The sequence below is a fragment of the Danio rerio genome, chromosome 8 (assembly GCF_052040795.2).
Source record: "Danio rerio strain M-AB ecotype USA chromosome 8, GRCz13ab, whole genome shotgun sequence".
Classification (NCBI taxonomy): Eukaryota; Metazoa; Chordata; class Actinopteri; order Cypriniformes; family Danionidae; genus Danio; species Danio rerio.
In genome coordinates this window covers 47,414,914-47,429,972 of record NC_141028.1, presented here as the reverse complement: position 1 = coordinate 47,429,972, position 15,059 = coordinate 47,414,914, and the positions used below count along the sequence as shown (strand labels likewise).

The 15,059-nt window shown below is 37.1% G+C and overlaps 1 long non-coding RNA gene across 2 annotated transcripts in view; it reads left to right on the top strand.

Annotated features, from left to right (window-relative positions):
- The window catches only part of LOC141375909 (uncharacterized), a 50,223-nt gene that overhangs the window by 4,759 nt on the left and 30,405 nt on the right, over positions 1 to 15,059 (top strand). The window lies entirely within an intron of this gene.

The window sequence follows — 15,059 nt, the reverse complement described above, 5'->3', positions numbered from 1 at the left end:
TATAGCTATTAATACTGCCATCATGCTTAACACTTACCATCATGCTGATAACTTTTTAGTCACTCCGTAGAACTACAGTTCAAACCGCTGTGGTTAAAACCCATTTCTACGATATTACTATTATTATTATTATTATTATTATTATTATTGCGGTTGAAAGGGCATCCGCCACATAAAACAAAACAAAAACAAAAAGCTTTTTCAGTGAATGCTAGGATTGCATCAGACACGTAACCAGTAACTCAACTGTCTGCTCTCTGTGCCTTGTTTAGCCTTTTTTTCCTATAAGAGACATGAGCAGATGACAGTAGATAACAACCACAAACATACTCAAAACAAAACAAAATAAACTTTTTTTTTTTTTTATTGTGTCTGATATACTGAGTGCCATTGAATGAATGAGTCAAACTTATGTCCACACCTAGTTTGCATGAATCACAAAAACACATCACCAAAACAAAGGATTCCAATGTAGTGATGAAATACACCACATCACAGTTGCATATTGTGAACTCTGGGTCATCAAAGAGACATTAGAGATGTGTCTAGCAAAGGCTCAGGAAGCATGAGAGAAAGTTAAAATGATTTGAATTGCAATGACCCTTTATGACCTTTGTATCACAAATACACATATGTACCACAATAACTGTAAATGCAGTTTATAAAAGGCACATCATAAGATTATACAGTGGGGGAAATAAATATTGAACATAATAATTCTAAAGGAGCTGCTGACATGAAATTTAAACAGAGTTTTGTAAAAACCCAAACAATCCAAACCAAAATGTAAAAAAAAATAGATAAATAGAGAATCAAAAAAAATTGTTATTAGTTTAACTCCAGCCTCCTCTGGAGTTTGTTCAAGAACTCTGAAATTAAACTATACATAAGGGGAAACATTACATAGCCCAAAAGTCTTACATTTGGGGATTGTTGACAGTAAATCATTTGTTTTGCTCTCTCCGTCTGCACACAATTGTCTTGAGGTATTTTTTCCCGTAGAGAACCTGGATATAGCTTGTAGGTTATATCACCAGAACTGATTAGATAAATGATTAAAGAGCCCATATTATACATGAAATAGGGTGTTAGGGTGCTTTCACACCTACACTTTTGTTTCGGAACCTGTCTCGTTTGCCCAGTTAGCGCGGTTCGTTTGGCATATGTGAACAGGGCAATCGCGCTCTATTCCGCGCCAAAGTAATCGCTCCGAGATTGCTCGAATGAGGTGGTCTCGGCTCGATTGAAACGAACCCTGTAGCGGTTCGATTGCAGTGAGAAAGCGATCCAATCCGAGCGCGGTTATATCACTGTGTTTTATGGATATGTAATAGGCATATGGCTATATGAAGAGAGAATTAAGAGTATGGCGGGACGTTTCGCGAGTCTCCGGATGCCCGTAAACGAGTGATGATCTCCCGGTAATCTCGCATCTCCCTCCCGGTCCTCAAACAGGCATCGTCGCGAACCCTTCTAACCCCTCCCCACCGCATCTCTCCTCAGACACGTTGCGCGCGCGCACCCTGTCAATCACCACCAAACCACCACCTCTCCTGACAGCTTAGTGGGACGCTGCAAAATAAACCCTGACACTCTGACCAATGTGAGGAGAGTTTACTCGCACGTGACTTGTTTTAGCTCTTTTGGTCCGATTAGAAACGTTGCAGTGTGAAAGTGAACCACTCTAAGAGCAAAGAGCAACAATGTAACATTTGTAATCTCAGTTTCGGAAACGATTTACAGGTGTGAAAGTACCCTTTTTTGGTTGTAAGGGTCTCCAACAACAGTGTAATATGTATGCAAGGTCAAAAAACACTTTCATTATCTTGTAATCTGCCTTTATTTTTACTTAATTATCCCAGCGACTCCCATATGAATCTTCCAGTGATTCATTTGTTCCCAAACCCCTCCTTAGCGCGAAGCTAATCTGCGCTGATTGGACCGATGAAAGTCTGTTGCGATTGGTCGATACTGACTGCCTTCAGAGCAAGACAGAGTGAAATGCCCAGCAGCTAATCAACAATATAAAATTATTCACAGTGCATACACGCTTCATAGTGTAAGGCATGGATTTTGGCTGCCAGGGGGTGAATGTAAATACAGACGACTAACTTTTTTATTCAGCACAAACTCCAAGAACTGGCAAGGAGATCTCCTAGCATGTCACACTCTGCTCTTTTCACACACACACGCACACACACACACACATTGCCCTTCTCTGAGGAGGACACAGCGCACACACACACACACCACACACATTACCCTCGGAGGAGGAGGACATTGCACACACATACACACATCACCCTCCTCCACGGAGCTCTATAGACAAAGCAGCACGCGTCCCGTTTTTAACGTGGCTTTACATGCGGTATGAGAATATAGTGAGTTAACCTGATACAGTACACGTGGTTATAAGTAACAAATCACAACTAAATACATTTGCAAGCTAAACGAGGCAACAACTTTAAATCGCACATACTTACACTTGAGAAATGGAGAAAGAAACCGATCCAGGTTCTGACATAGTCCATCAGTAGTCTTTACTGATCCTTCCTTTAACAAACGGCAGATGAAGTATTCTTTGTAGCATGTAGTTTCCAGAAGCACTCAAACTGCTCAAGGCTGGGCTAATGCTAAGGTTTCATTTTTGGGTAGAGACTCAATAATATCCATCTGCACATTGCCACTTAATTTGACCGTCGTGTTTGTGTATGTTTGTGTGTGTGTGTGTGTGTGTGTGGCTTTTTCTGTGTTAGAGGGCGGGGCCGCAGGTTTCAAATCACGTAAATAACTTGGTTTCGTTAGTTTGTCATGGCCACCGACCTTTTGCACTTTTGATTGACACTCCTTTGAGCCAATAGCTGAAAAGAGAAGCGTCACCATCCAATGAGCTCTAAAAAAACTTAAGATGGTCCCGCCCTCTCTCTTGACAGATTAAGAATAAAGTTTGTGAATGAACTCGGCCAGATATGCTTGTGATTTAATCACATTAAGATTCCAAACCGAATGTTATTGTTCATGGATAAAGTAAAGCCCATAACTGAGATTCACACCAAGTGGTGACATATTTTTTTAAGTTCAGGGTTTGATTTTGGCAATTGATGTATTCAATAATAATAATATTCAATTGATCAATAATAAATTAATAATTTTCTTAATAAATTAATTTACAACTCTGCTACATCTGATAGCCATTTAACTTCCGAAAAGATTATTACCCAGCTATTAAAAAAAACATTCAACACATCGAGCACAGAGGTCCAATCATAACATGCCAGTGACCATATGTACACAAAGTGTCATACGTAAGTTTGTAATGGCAAGTTGGTTGGATGTGAAGACGGCCAAGAAACAAACTTCCTGCTTGATTGCTATGAATAGGAAGAGGACATTTCTGACAAATGGGGAATTATTTCATCCATCGACTCGGCATTAGATACATTTGCATTTTAAACAAATTTCTATGTCACTAAGAGGTTTAAACTCCACTTCACTATCACTTGACCTACTTAGTCTTCAAGTGGTACTTCCAGGACCACCAGACAAGCCACACCCCATATTCTCAGCTCTCCATTTACCTGTCATCCTGTGGGGGGATGAATGCCCACATCTACCATCCTTGCACATCACGACAACGAAGCTATCAGATCATACATTAACAAAATGCGCTTCCATTCACAGTTGCCCACGCCCTTATTAAGACGCCTTGCATGTATATCAGCAAAAACAATTCATTATGTCTGCCGTACATGTACCATGTTGTAAAAGATTTCTGATTCTCTCGTTTCTCATTTCAGAGATCATGACAGCAGCTCCAGAAGCTGACCTTTATCTAATCCAATACACTCCGCATCCATTCTAAATACATTTCCACTCATATAGCCCACATTCACGGTACCATATTCACACTAGCCTTTTTTAGGTTTTGAGATGCTCCAAACTAACATCAATTTCAATCCCACAATCCACCTCACTGTATTTGATCTGACTTTGTAAAATGAAGAAACTCTATCTTTCTCTATTAAGCAAAGCAAAACCGATCAATTCCGCAAAGCACATTCTATATACATTTTAGACATCACCTCCCCCACTCACACATTCCAAATGTTTCAGATGTGTTTCTAGGTATAAGCACAACTTGAACTATCCCATACTCTCGTTCATCACAGCTCTGATTCATTTACTTATTGCCCCAAATTTCAATTGCTGCAGCAGTGACGCTCTAAACGAGCTAATATACACTTACATGTCCAATATCTATTATATGATAGTATATATATATATATATATATATATATATATATATATATATATATATATATATATATATATATATATATATATATATATATAATATATATATATATATATATATATATATATATATATATATATATATATATTTAAATATGATATAACTATTGTCTCACTGCCTGCACTAATACAGCAGTAAATGTTTCTGAGGGAGCACACATTGCCTTCATACTGACCCTCTGCAGCGGCAGAGACACTCCGCTAATCTACACTCACCCATAACACCACTCCAACTGCAGTGACGGACTAGCTAAGCCCTTATTCACTTTCATCTCTACATATCACCACTGACAGTATTTAACATTCCTGCGGGAGCACTCATAACTCTCCAATACTGACCAATACTGCACCTGTGCAACAGCAGAGGCGCTCCGCTGAGCTACACTCACCATAGCAACACTACAACTGCAGTGACGCTCTACCTGAGCCCCTATTTACTTTCATCTCCACATATCACTACTGACAGTATTTAACATTCTTGCGGGAGCACTCATAACGCTCCAATACTGACTACCACCACACCTCTGCAACAGCAAAGAAGCTCAGCCTGAGCTCACACACACACTTCCATTTAGCCATGCACTATTGAGATGCACCCAAGCACCGCCCAGCTGTTAAAACACTTCCCGGGAAGCGTACTTGCCTTGCGAAATTGACTTCCACTGCACCTCTGCAACAGCAGAGAAGCTACGCAGAGCTTCATTTCCCCTCTGCACCACTGCTGCAGCAGTGACACTCTGCCTGAGCTCACATACACTTCCATTTAACATACCACTACTGACACACTTACCAGCACTGCCACAGCAGTTTAAACGTCGTGGTTCGGTTTCCCGCACAGTACAAACACATGCGGTACAGATGAATTGGGTAGGCTAAATTTTCCGTAGTGTATGTGTGTGTGAATGAGTGTGTATGTGTTTCCCAGTGATGGGTTGCAGCTGCAAGGGCATCCGCTGCATAAAACATATGCTGGATAAGTTGGCGGTTCATTCCGCTGTGGCGACCCCAGATTAATAAAGGGACTAAGCCGAAAAGAAATACATGAATTACATTAAAACATCTTGATAATTTCTCCAAAAGTTTTTTAATTTCAAAAAGTTTGAAATGTGACATTTTTAATAATTTAAAATGAAATATTGTCTGTTTTTGTGTTGTACTGTAAATTACGATACAAAAACCTGGTAACAAACTACCAGTACTTTTCCTGTTTTTTTTACCGACTTAAGCCGCCTTTCCACTGCACACGACATTTGGACACAACTGTCGGAATACGCCCCCTTGTGGCAACCGCACAGTATTTTCAGGGTTGTCGTGCACCACGGGGGAGAAGCTGGTGTCCGAAATAAAGGGGGGCAAAAGCAAAAGCCTTTATTCTCTGTGCGTTTACATAGTTTAATGGATGAATGAATACTAGAAACTCATAGACCGCTAAAATATTGAAGGGAATGTGGAGACAACATTAAAAATATATATATTTATTAATTTCTTGCTAACATTTATGAACAGAAAAGTTTTTTTATATAGTTTATAATTTAAATAATTTAATTTTAATATAATTTTATAATTAAAAAAATAACCAAATAAACTCTTATTTCTCATCTCGTGCGCACGGATCTGCTTGGACAACACTGGAATTCATCATATCCGGTTGGCAGGTTGCATATGGTCTAGTCGCAGGAGTTCAAATATTTCAACGGATCCGCAGCTCAATTCGGATCCGAATTTTCCGCATACGGAGATGATCAGAACTCAACACAGCTCCCGGACTGCTCTCCATTGGAAAAGAATGACTTCCGGTCTGTCGCTTGTCGTTTGTTGTGTGCAGTGGAAAAGAGGCTTTAATTCTTTCTATACTATTTCTTAAACAATAGCTCGTCTCAAACTACTAAGATGTCAATAAAAGTTTTGTTAATCTGCAGGGTTGAATTTTCAACAACGTTGACAGAGCAGAGATATAAATTCCATAATACAACTTTAAATTAACAGAAAACACTATCTGAACCACAAAATATGAAACCTGTTAATTAACGGATATTTTTATAGTTTGGTCCTTCTGTTGACGCCAACTTTATGGCTTCCATAGCAACTATGTGAAAACAATATTCTTTGCCACACGCCCCTTTAAGTTAGTTTAATATGAGGGAATGATGTACAAAAGAAAGCCCAGCTCTCTACTCAACATTCCGTTTCAACTTCGGGAAGTAGATCAACATACAGTGAAAGTCTCAACAACTTCCGGTTCATGCAGACCTATTGATATGGTAATTTGAAAGAATTTGTCAGGGGTCTCAATACCTTTACAAAATTTTGTATGAGTGTAAACCACACTAGGTGCACAGAAACCACTTCCCTTATTATCACAAAAAATAAATCACCGATCTTAGTTTACTGCAATCTCAGTACAATTAATGAAGCTGTTTACATAGCCATTGGCCACGATGGTCATGAATTCAACAGATATGGTAAACACTGAATAATACACTGCAATAAAAATTACTGTCAGCTCAGTAGCCCAACATTTAGTTTTTTTTTTTTTATCTCTTAAAGTGTCAAACTCTTTCTGACTCAACCGGTTTGTGCGATTACAATGCAAGATGGGAGGAAGGTTTGGGAAATTTGCATTTAGTTATACGTGCACCTGAATCTGTTGTGCTTTCAGTGTGTCCAAGGAAACTATCATTTGTTTGTTGGTTGGTTGTGTTTTGCCCTCAACGAAAGGAACAACATTTGAATGGCATAATGACTCAGCTACTAGCCTCTGGAGATTTTGGTGTAGGTGTGTTGTACATTTTAGATAAACAACAAATGTATAGTATTTGTATACTTGCTATTTATTAATATTAAAGAAAAAAATATATAAAAAATAAATCATTGATTTGTTGTTTCATGGTCGTGTTACTGTACTGTTAATAGAGTTATTCTACATTCAAACACAACTTCCCGGCAAAAAAAAATATAGTAAAATAAACTAACATCCTAAAAACTATATTAAACAGGAGAAAACAGCGCTACAAACAAAATGGCACCCACTTTCCTACTAAACACATTAATTTATTCATTTTTATTGGGCTTAGTCTTTATTTTAGCGGTCACCACAGCAGAATGTACTGTCAACTGTTCCGGCATATGTTTTACTCAGCAGATACCCTTCCAGCTACAACTTTAAAACACCAATACACACTTATAACACTCACTTTTGGATACAGCCTATAACAGAGATAAGAAACAAAGTGTGTTGTACCCCAACAACAAAATCTTATGGCCCTGGATGTTACTCAATATAGGCTAGGCAATTTTATTTATATAGCACATTTCATACACAGTGGCAATTCAAAGTGCTTTACATAAACAGGAATAAAAGAGACACGTATATAAGAAGAAAAAAAACGACAAACAGTATAAAAACAGATTAAAATGTGTTAAAACAGGTTATAAAAAAATAAAAACAAAAGAAAATAATAGTATAATAGTGCGTTCTGTCGAACATAGCACAGTGCTCATTCAGTAAAGACACAGCTAAACAGATATATCTGTTATGTATTGAGCTCCTTGGCCATTCTGTGATTTATAGACAAGTAGTAATACTTTAAAATCTGGATGTAACTGGAAGCCAGTGTAAAGACCTGAGCACAGTTGTGATGTGCACTGATTTACTGGTTCTGTCCAGATTCCTAGCAGCAGCGTTCTGGATGAGCTGCAACTGTCTGACTGTCTTTTTAGGAAGGCCAGTGAGTAACAGTAATCCACCCTGCTGCTGATAAAAGCATGAACAAGTTTATCTCTCACTGGAAACAAAGCATATAATTCTTGCAATGTGTTTGAGATGGTAGTCTGCTGATTTAGTTACTGCTTTGACATGACTATTGAAGCTTAGATCTGACTCCAGAATCACACCAAGATTCTTGACTTTATTTTTTGTTGCACTTTCTAATATACGCTTTCTTATTTATTGTATGCTTTTGTATCATATATAAGTATCTGGTTGTTACATGCAAGTGTAAATTTAACTGCCAAAACTACACTAATAACAATATTTGATGATGATAATAATAATAATAATAATTAGTAAAAAATGTATTTGGCAATTGAATAAAGAAATGGTCACAAAAATTTGTTATCTGCTTTGCTGTAGTTCATTTTTACATCAGGACTTTACCTAACACAAAATCTGCAGATGTAATCTAGAATAGGCTGTAAGTTAATGAGTACTCTTTACAAGAATGTTCTAGCCCTGTTGATCACTGGTCTTGGTTTGTCATTCTCCATTCAAGCAATATGAGACATTCTCTGTTTACTTATTTGTGTCAAGAGTGGTGGAGAGGACGAGCCATGGATAAAAATGATGGTTAGCCCAACATTGTCACTTTTTTGTGGGACTTGTTGTCTGTTGCCCCCTTCCAATAAAAGTAGGGGTCTCCTCCTTCAATCCCCTTGCCAAGAGTGTCCATAAATTGCTGTAGTAACCCCCAAAGACCAACATAGGTGAGGGTGGTCTTAGGGCCTACTCACACTATGCTATCCGAACCGTGCCCAGGTCCGTTTCCCGGATCAATTGAGAAGTGTGAGTGCTCTGAATCGGGCTCAGGCACGTGGCCGGCCCTGGCTCAGTTGGAAGAGGTGTGCCAGAGCGTGGTTTCATTGGGCTTTGGCACGGTATGCTTATAGTGTAAGTTTACAGCATGCCAGAGCCCAAAACTGAAGACGAGACGTGACTATTACAGGACAGTTTTATATGTATTTATTAATCATTCTTATTGTTCAATAAACACAAACGGTCGTAGTTAATTGAAGACGCCTCACTGCATGACAGATGCACCTTCAGCAAACCTCCTAATTCCTGCAGCATGAGGACTTTATGGTTGTTTATGAGCGTCAAAAGTGGCTGATCTGTTTGGCGAAAGATTTGACTGCGTGTCACTGCATCCCAAAATACTAAAACGATATAACTAAAGAAATCTCCACTGTGCTTTGCGAAAGCTTACAGAACAGCACATCATCAATGACGTAAGCATGCCCTGGCCCGAATATACTGTGAGTGCGGGCCGTCGGGGGAGACGGGAGGGGGGACAAGTGTGCTTTGGCCCAGTTCAGGGCAACTGTACATAGTGTTAGTATGCCCTTAAATTTAACACTTACCATGCCACAAACAGACAAGTTTTACAGCTGGGTCCATCCAAAACAAAGCCACTGAAACACATTTGGCCAACAGGAGCAAATTGCAACAACATGAATAATCCACAGTCCAAAACTCAAAAAAAAAATAAAAAAAAAGGAACAGGAAAACACATTTAAAATTGGATAACAACAACAGAGAAAATCAAACATGCAATAAAATAAAGGATTCAACATAGCAAGATAATAAAAATATAAACACGTTAGAATGTGTTAAAAAGATTATGTATTTAATGTTATATTAATTATATTATATTAATATTATTTATTTTATAAAAAGTATATATATATATATATATATATATATATATATATATATATATATATATATATATATATATATATATATATATATATATATATATACACATACTGCCTGACAAAAGTCTTGTTGTCAATCCCAGTTGTAAGAACAACAAATAATAACTTGACTTCAAGTTGATCATTTGGAAAAAGTGGCAGAAGGTGGATTTTTCAGATGAATTAGCTGGTGAACTGCATCCCAATCATCAAAAATACTGCAGAAAACCTATTGGAACATTTTTGCTGCCCATAACATTACAAAGTACAGGCGATGGTAAAATCTTCAGCAGGATAGTAATTCTTCTCATACTTCAGCCTCCACAATAAAGCTCCTGAAAGTAAAGAAGGTCAAGGTGCTCCAGGCTTGGCCAGCCTAGTCACCAGACATGAACATTATTGGGTATGTCTGGAATAAGATGGAGGAGGCATTGAAAATGGATCCAAAAATCTTGATGAAATGTGGAAGCCCAGCAGGAATGCTTTCTTTGCCATTCCAGATGACTTCATCAATCTGTTAGTTGAGTCATTGCAGAGATGTATGGATGCAGTCATCCAAGCTCATAGGAGTCATATACAATATTATTTATTTTTCCACTGCACCATGACTTTATATTCTATACTGTACATTATTTCTGTTAAGTGACAAGACTTTTGTCTAAGCAAAGTCAAACCTTACTGTCCTAATTAGTAATTAAAAATCAAAGCATGACCATATTTTTTATTTTGTCAAAATAACTAGAGACCTTGGCCTTTCATATAATCCACTTCTGATACCAAATGATCAACCAGAAGTCAAGTTATTATTTGTTGTTTCTAAAAACTTTGATAGGTGACAAGACTTTTGTCAGGTAGTATATATTTATAATGTAGTATATTTTTGTTTTTATTATTCAGTGTCAAAATTGTAATCCCAAATACTTCCCCAATCTTTTTGTCAACATGTTTTGTTTACAAATAAAGACATACATAAATAGCAATAAAACCCAAAATATTAAATAGATTTGATTACATTTAATTTTAGCCAAATTGCAAGTTGGCACAATGATGTTATCTTCTTTGCCTAAGTTAATCTTATATTGGGACTTTACCTAATATGACACTAAAAATCTTCAGGCGGAAGTTAATGAGTTCTAATTACAGGAACATTCCTTCACTAGTGATCTATGACCCGTGACTTTTGGTTTGACTTAATAAGTAAATTGTTAAATTTTAGAATTCTTCAATAATCAAAAAACAAATCTCAGCCATTCTGCATGCAAATGATACATTCTTCAAATTCATTTCTGGTCATGTTAGATTAAATTTGCCCTATAGCTAGTGAAGCATTGCACAATCAATGGCAAGATCAAGGGTTCACTTGGCCATGATGACTAAATAAAACAAACATACCTTAAATAACAGGCATCCAACTCAGTTCCAGGAAAGCCACAGCTCTGCACACCAGTCCCCTTCAGGCTTGTTTCAAACGTGGTCAATGTGTTGAAGCAGAGTTGGAATTAAACTCTTAACCCCTGTGGCCGCCCAGAAACTTAATTTGTCACCTCTGCCTTAAATACTTTATGAAAAATGCTCAGAATGTTACCCCACAGCCTAATAATATTGATCTAATTCAATAATAAAAGCAGTAAAAGGTGTCTTTTTTACATTAAGAGTTATACATCAGAGAGGCCCAAACATGGCCCCAGTTTGTGTTTACAGTGAGTGCACAAGGGTGTGAATTAAACCCAGAACACAAATTCCTTGCAGGGGGCACCATACTAGGCCACTCATCACTTTTCATGAGCATGGGAAAACTAAACATCAAGCAGCCAAACATTAACAAAACCATTTCATTCAAGTCTTAAAACATGCCTGGAAAAAAATACATCAAAGAAACCATAGAAATTAAACTTTCAATTCAATTATTTATTGCAAAAATATTTGTTTTTTTAAATTATTATTTAATTATTAGTGGGTCACTATGACTTACCATAGCTTCTTTATTAAATCCATAAACCAAATTAATCCTCAAAGATGGTTAAAGAGATGATTAAAGGAAGATATATTGAATAAAGCTGGAAACTTAATAATAAAAATAAATGTCAATAAAATAAATGTCAATTGTTACAGGTTTTCATGATTTTTCTAAACATCTTATTTGACTTCATCATAATAAAGAAACCCTTAAAGGTTTGTAAACACTGGAGAGAGTAAATCATGACACATCATGACTATGAACAAGATTATACAGTACTCATGAGTCATTACAACTGTCAAGAGTCATTCAGTCAGTTATGTTGATTTCAAGAGTCATTCAGTCAGTTATGTTGATCTATGCACAGGTGACATTGTTTGAGGTGTCTTTGTTATGACAACTTGACATAAACAAATACATCACAACCTGCCTGTCTAGGTGATTTGTGGATTTTACTGTAGTCAAAGAGTTTGAGTCCTCTTATTTTATTGTGTTTGACCATGCTCTTGAGGAAATCGTTTTTGAACTTAAATGGTTTGAGCTTATCTTTTTCTTTACATGTTTGTATGTATTAGGTTTGTATGTTTAAGTCAAGTTGTCATAAAGATAGCTCAAACAATGTCACATTTGCTAAATGATTGTAGCATGTCAGACTGCATGAACATCCCCATGTCACACTGCAAGATCTCAGTTGTCAGACTGAACGACAATGACAATGTACTAAATTTAGACATGCAAGAAAACTCACCTGGGGGCTGGGGGCTTTTCCAGAAAGCAGGTTATGTGACATACCTGGGTAAGTTTGAGAGTAAGTAGGTGGATAACCTAAGTTTTGGTTCCAAAACCGGAGGTAACTTCTGGGTATGTTAAGTAGCCATAGCAACTTACTCTCTGAAGATAACCTGCTCCGGAGCAGGTTATGTTCAGAGAGTAAGTTGCTATGTTCCAGAGTTTGTCTGTTTCAGAGAGTTTACTAAGCATTGCGTGCTCTTTTGATGAGAATATTTATGGATGTGGACGCACAGAGACAAGGTTTTTCATTGTGAGAGGGTAATAAGTGCATAGTTTTTTTTTCATAACTAAATTTATAATGTTAATGTATTTAACAAACCTTTTTGAAATCAAACGTGACCAACTGCGGGTCTGCGCTTACCATAAAAAACATTCAGTGCAGCTCTTTGTATTCGCGTCAGGGCATTTTAGGCAATTGTACAATGTGGCAGTATGACCACCTGTACTGTATGCCTGGCACTGAACTGTTTTTTACACTTTTGTACAGTTCCTTGGTCATAAATCACTGCGAATCATTACACAGTTGATTCAGAGCACGGCAATAGTGTAGTGGACAGTGCGTCATTAATGAACAATGGAGCGCACAACGAAACGAGTTCGAATCTCACTTCCAGATCTTGTGTTTTTTCTCTCCTTCTGCACCCCTCACATTTTTCTGTATAATATTATAAGAAGTGGCAGATTTGTCTTTTGTAGGAAAATATATCTATAATCTAAGATGTAGGACGCCGTTCATATGTATACATTCACGCACACACACCTACATTTTTTAATATAATATTTTTTTCAGGGTTTCCAAATGCTATTGTGTGCATTAATTGCAGCTGGTTTTAAAGCTCCATCAGTCACTAAAGGACACTGATATTATGAAATCTGTCCATAGTATAAATGTGCAGGTACAACTTAATTTTCTGTCCTTAATCTTTTGGTGTTTCAACTATTAAACTCATTACTGCTTCCACTTAACAGCTCATATGTGATGAGGCTCATACACTCATACACTCATGATATGTGGCTCATACACTGCTGTATACATGCACCTTTCAACGTGTAACATATTGTTCATATACATTTCTCACCTTAAGGTGATGCACATCTGACTTTATTTATCTTTAAAGATGGACCTTATACAGCTACTTTAGAATTTAAATATATACATAAAAGATTTTCCAAGAGTAATCCAAGAGTAATATTCAAATATGGAAAAGTGCACACAAATTCTTACACTGCTTGTTAGTTGAGGCAGAAGGAACTTCGTCTGCATGCAAAATAAAAACCATAAAAAGAACCTAAAGCTACCTGACAACAATCACTCACAACAGTGACAGATGTGTGGTTTAAGTCAAAAACTCAACCACTGATAAGGCTTTATTATAGGACACAGCAGCTCCTCTAACTGGTGGCCCACAGCAGTTAGACAGGCCTCTTTCTATTAGCTGCATGACAGAAAGAATATTCTAGAGTGTTAAACACAGAGCTCCAGTAATTAAATATTACCTTTTAGGAGAATATTCTGTTTAATGACTTTGGACAGAGTTCTAGCTCCAGAGAGATTACTATTTCTATAAGCCTTATTAGTCAATACACATATTGTGGCCTTAAAAAGAAGATACATTTTTCATTACAATAAAATGGAGGGTGGCATGTGTAATTTAATGAACTAACAAACTTTATTATTTATTTTTTTCTTTTCTTATCTTTTTCTTATTCTATATTTCTTTCCTTTGTTGAAGCAGATGTGTAATCTCTGTGTTTAAAACCTCCAGCTTTGCCTCTGTAAAGTGCGTTGCCCTTTTTTTCTTACCGTGACTTTCTATGGTGACTTGTGAATTCGGCGATCTACTGAATATGGCTTTAGGTATGTGCCGTGTACGCGCATTAACACGCGGTTATCTTCAGGAGGTTGATTTAACTAACTCTTATCACCTGTTTTGGAACCAACATACTCACGGTAAGCAGGTTTTGGGTAAATCAACCGAGAGTTTAGGGTTTAGCAGATGGTAAGTTAACCCAGCTTTCTGGAATACCCCCCTGGAGTTTGAAGTCATCCCATCCCATTCACTATCCTGCATTCTGACACCAAACATAAACAAACTTAGTGGTACTTTTGCTCACAAAGTGACTCATTGATACCCAAAAAAACAAAACTGTTTTGAGATTTTGCCATGCTAGTTTTGTAGAGTTGATTGGATCTTCAGATTCATCTATCCTATTGGTTCTTGGTTTGTTGCTCGTTGCAGCTGAAGTCACAGTGCTGGAAAGTGTCTGAAATCTGACACCGATAGAACTTTATTGTAGGGAAAAGCTGATTGTATTAACCATTAAGTGGCGGACAGTGAATATGTTAAACCAATGTTCAAAAACAACAGATTTTAGCCTGTAATTGTCTAAAATGCATAAAATATCCTTCATATATATTGCCAGGTCTAATCAGGGGTCAGTTCCTCATACGTGAATTTCTCAATTAGCTAAATTTAGTTATTGAATATTTGACACGATCAAGGATTATTTCGTTTATCAAAAC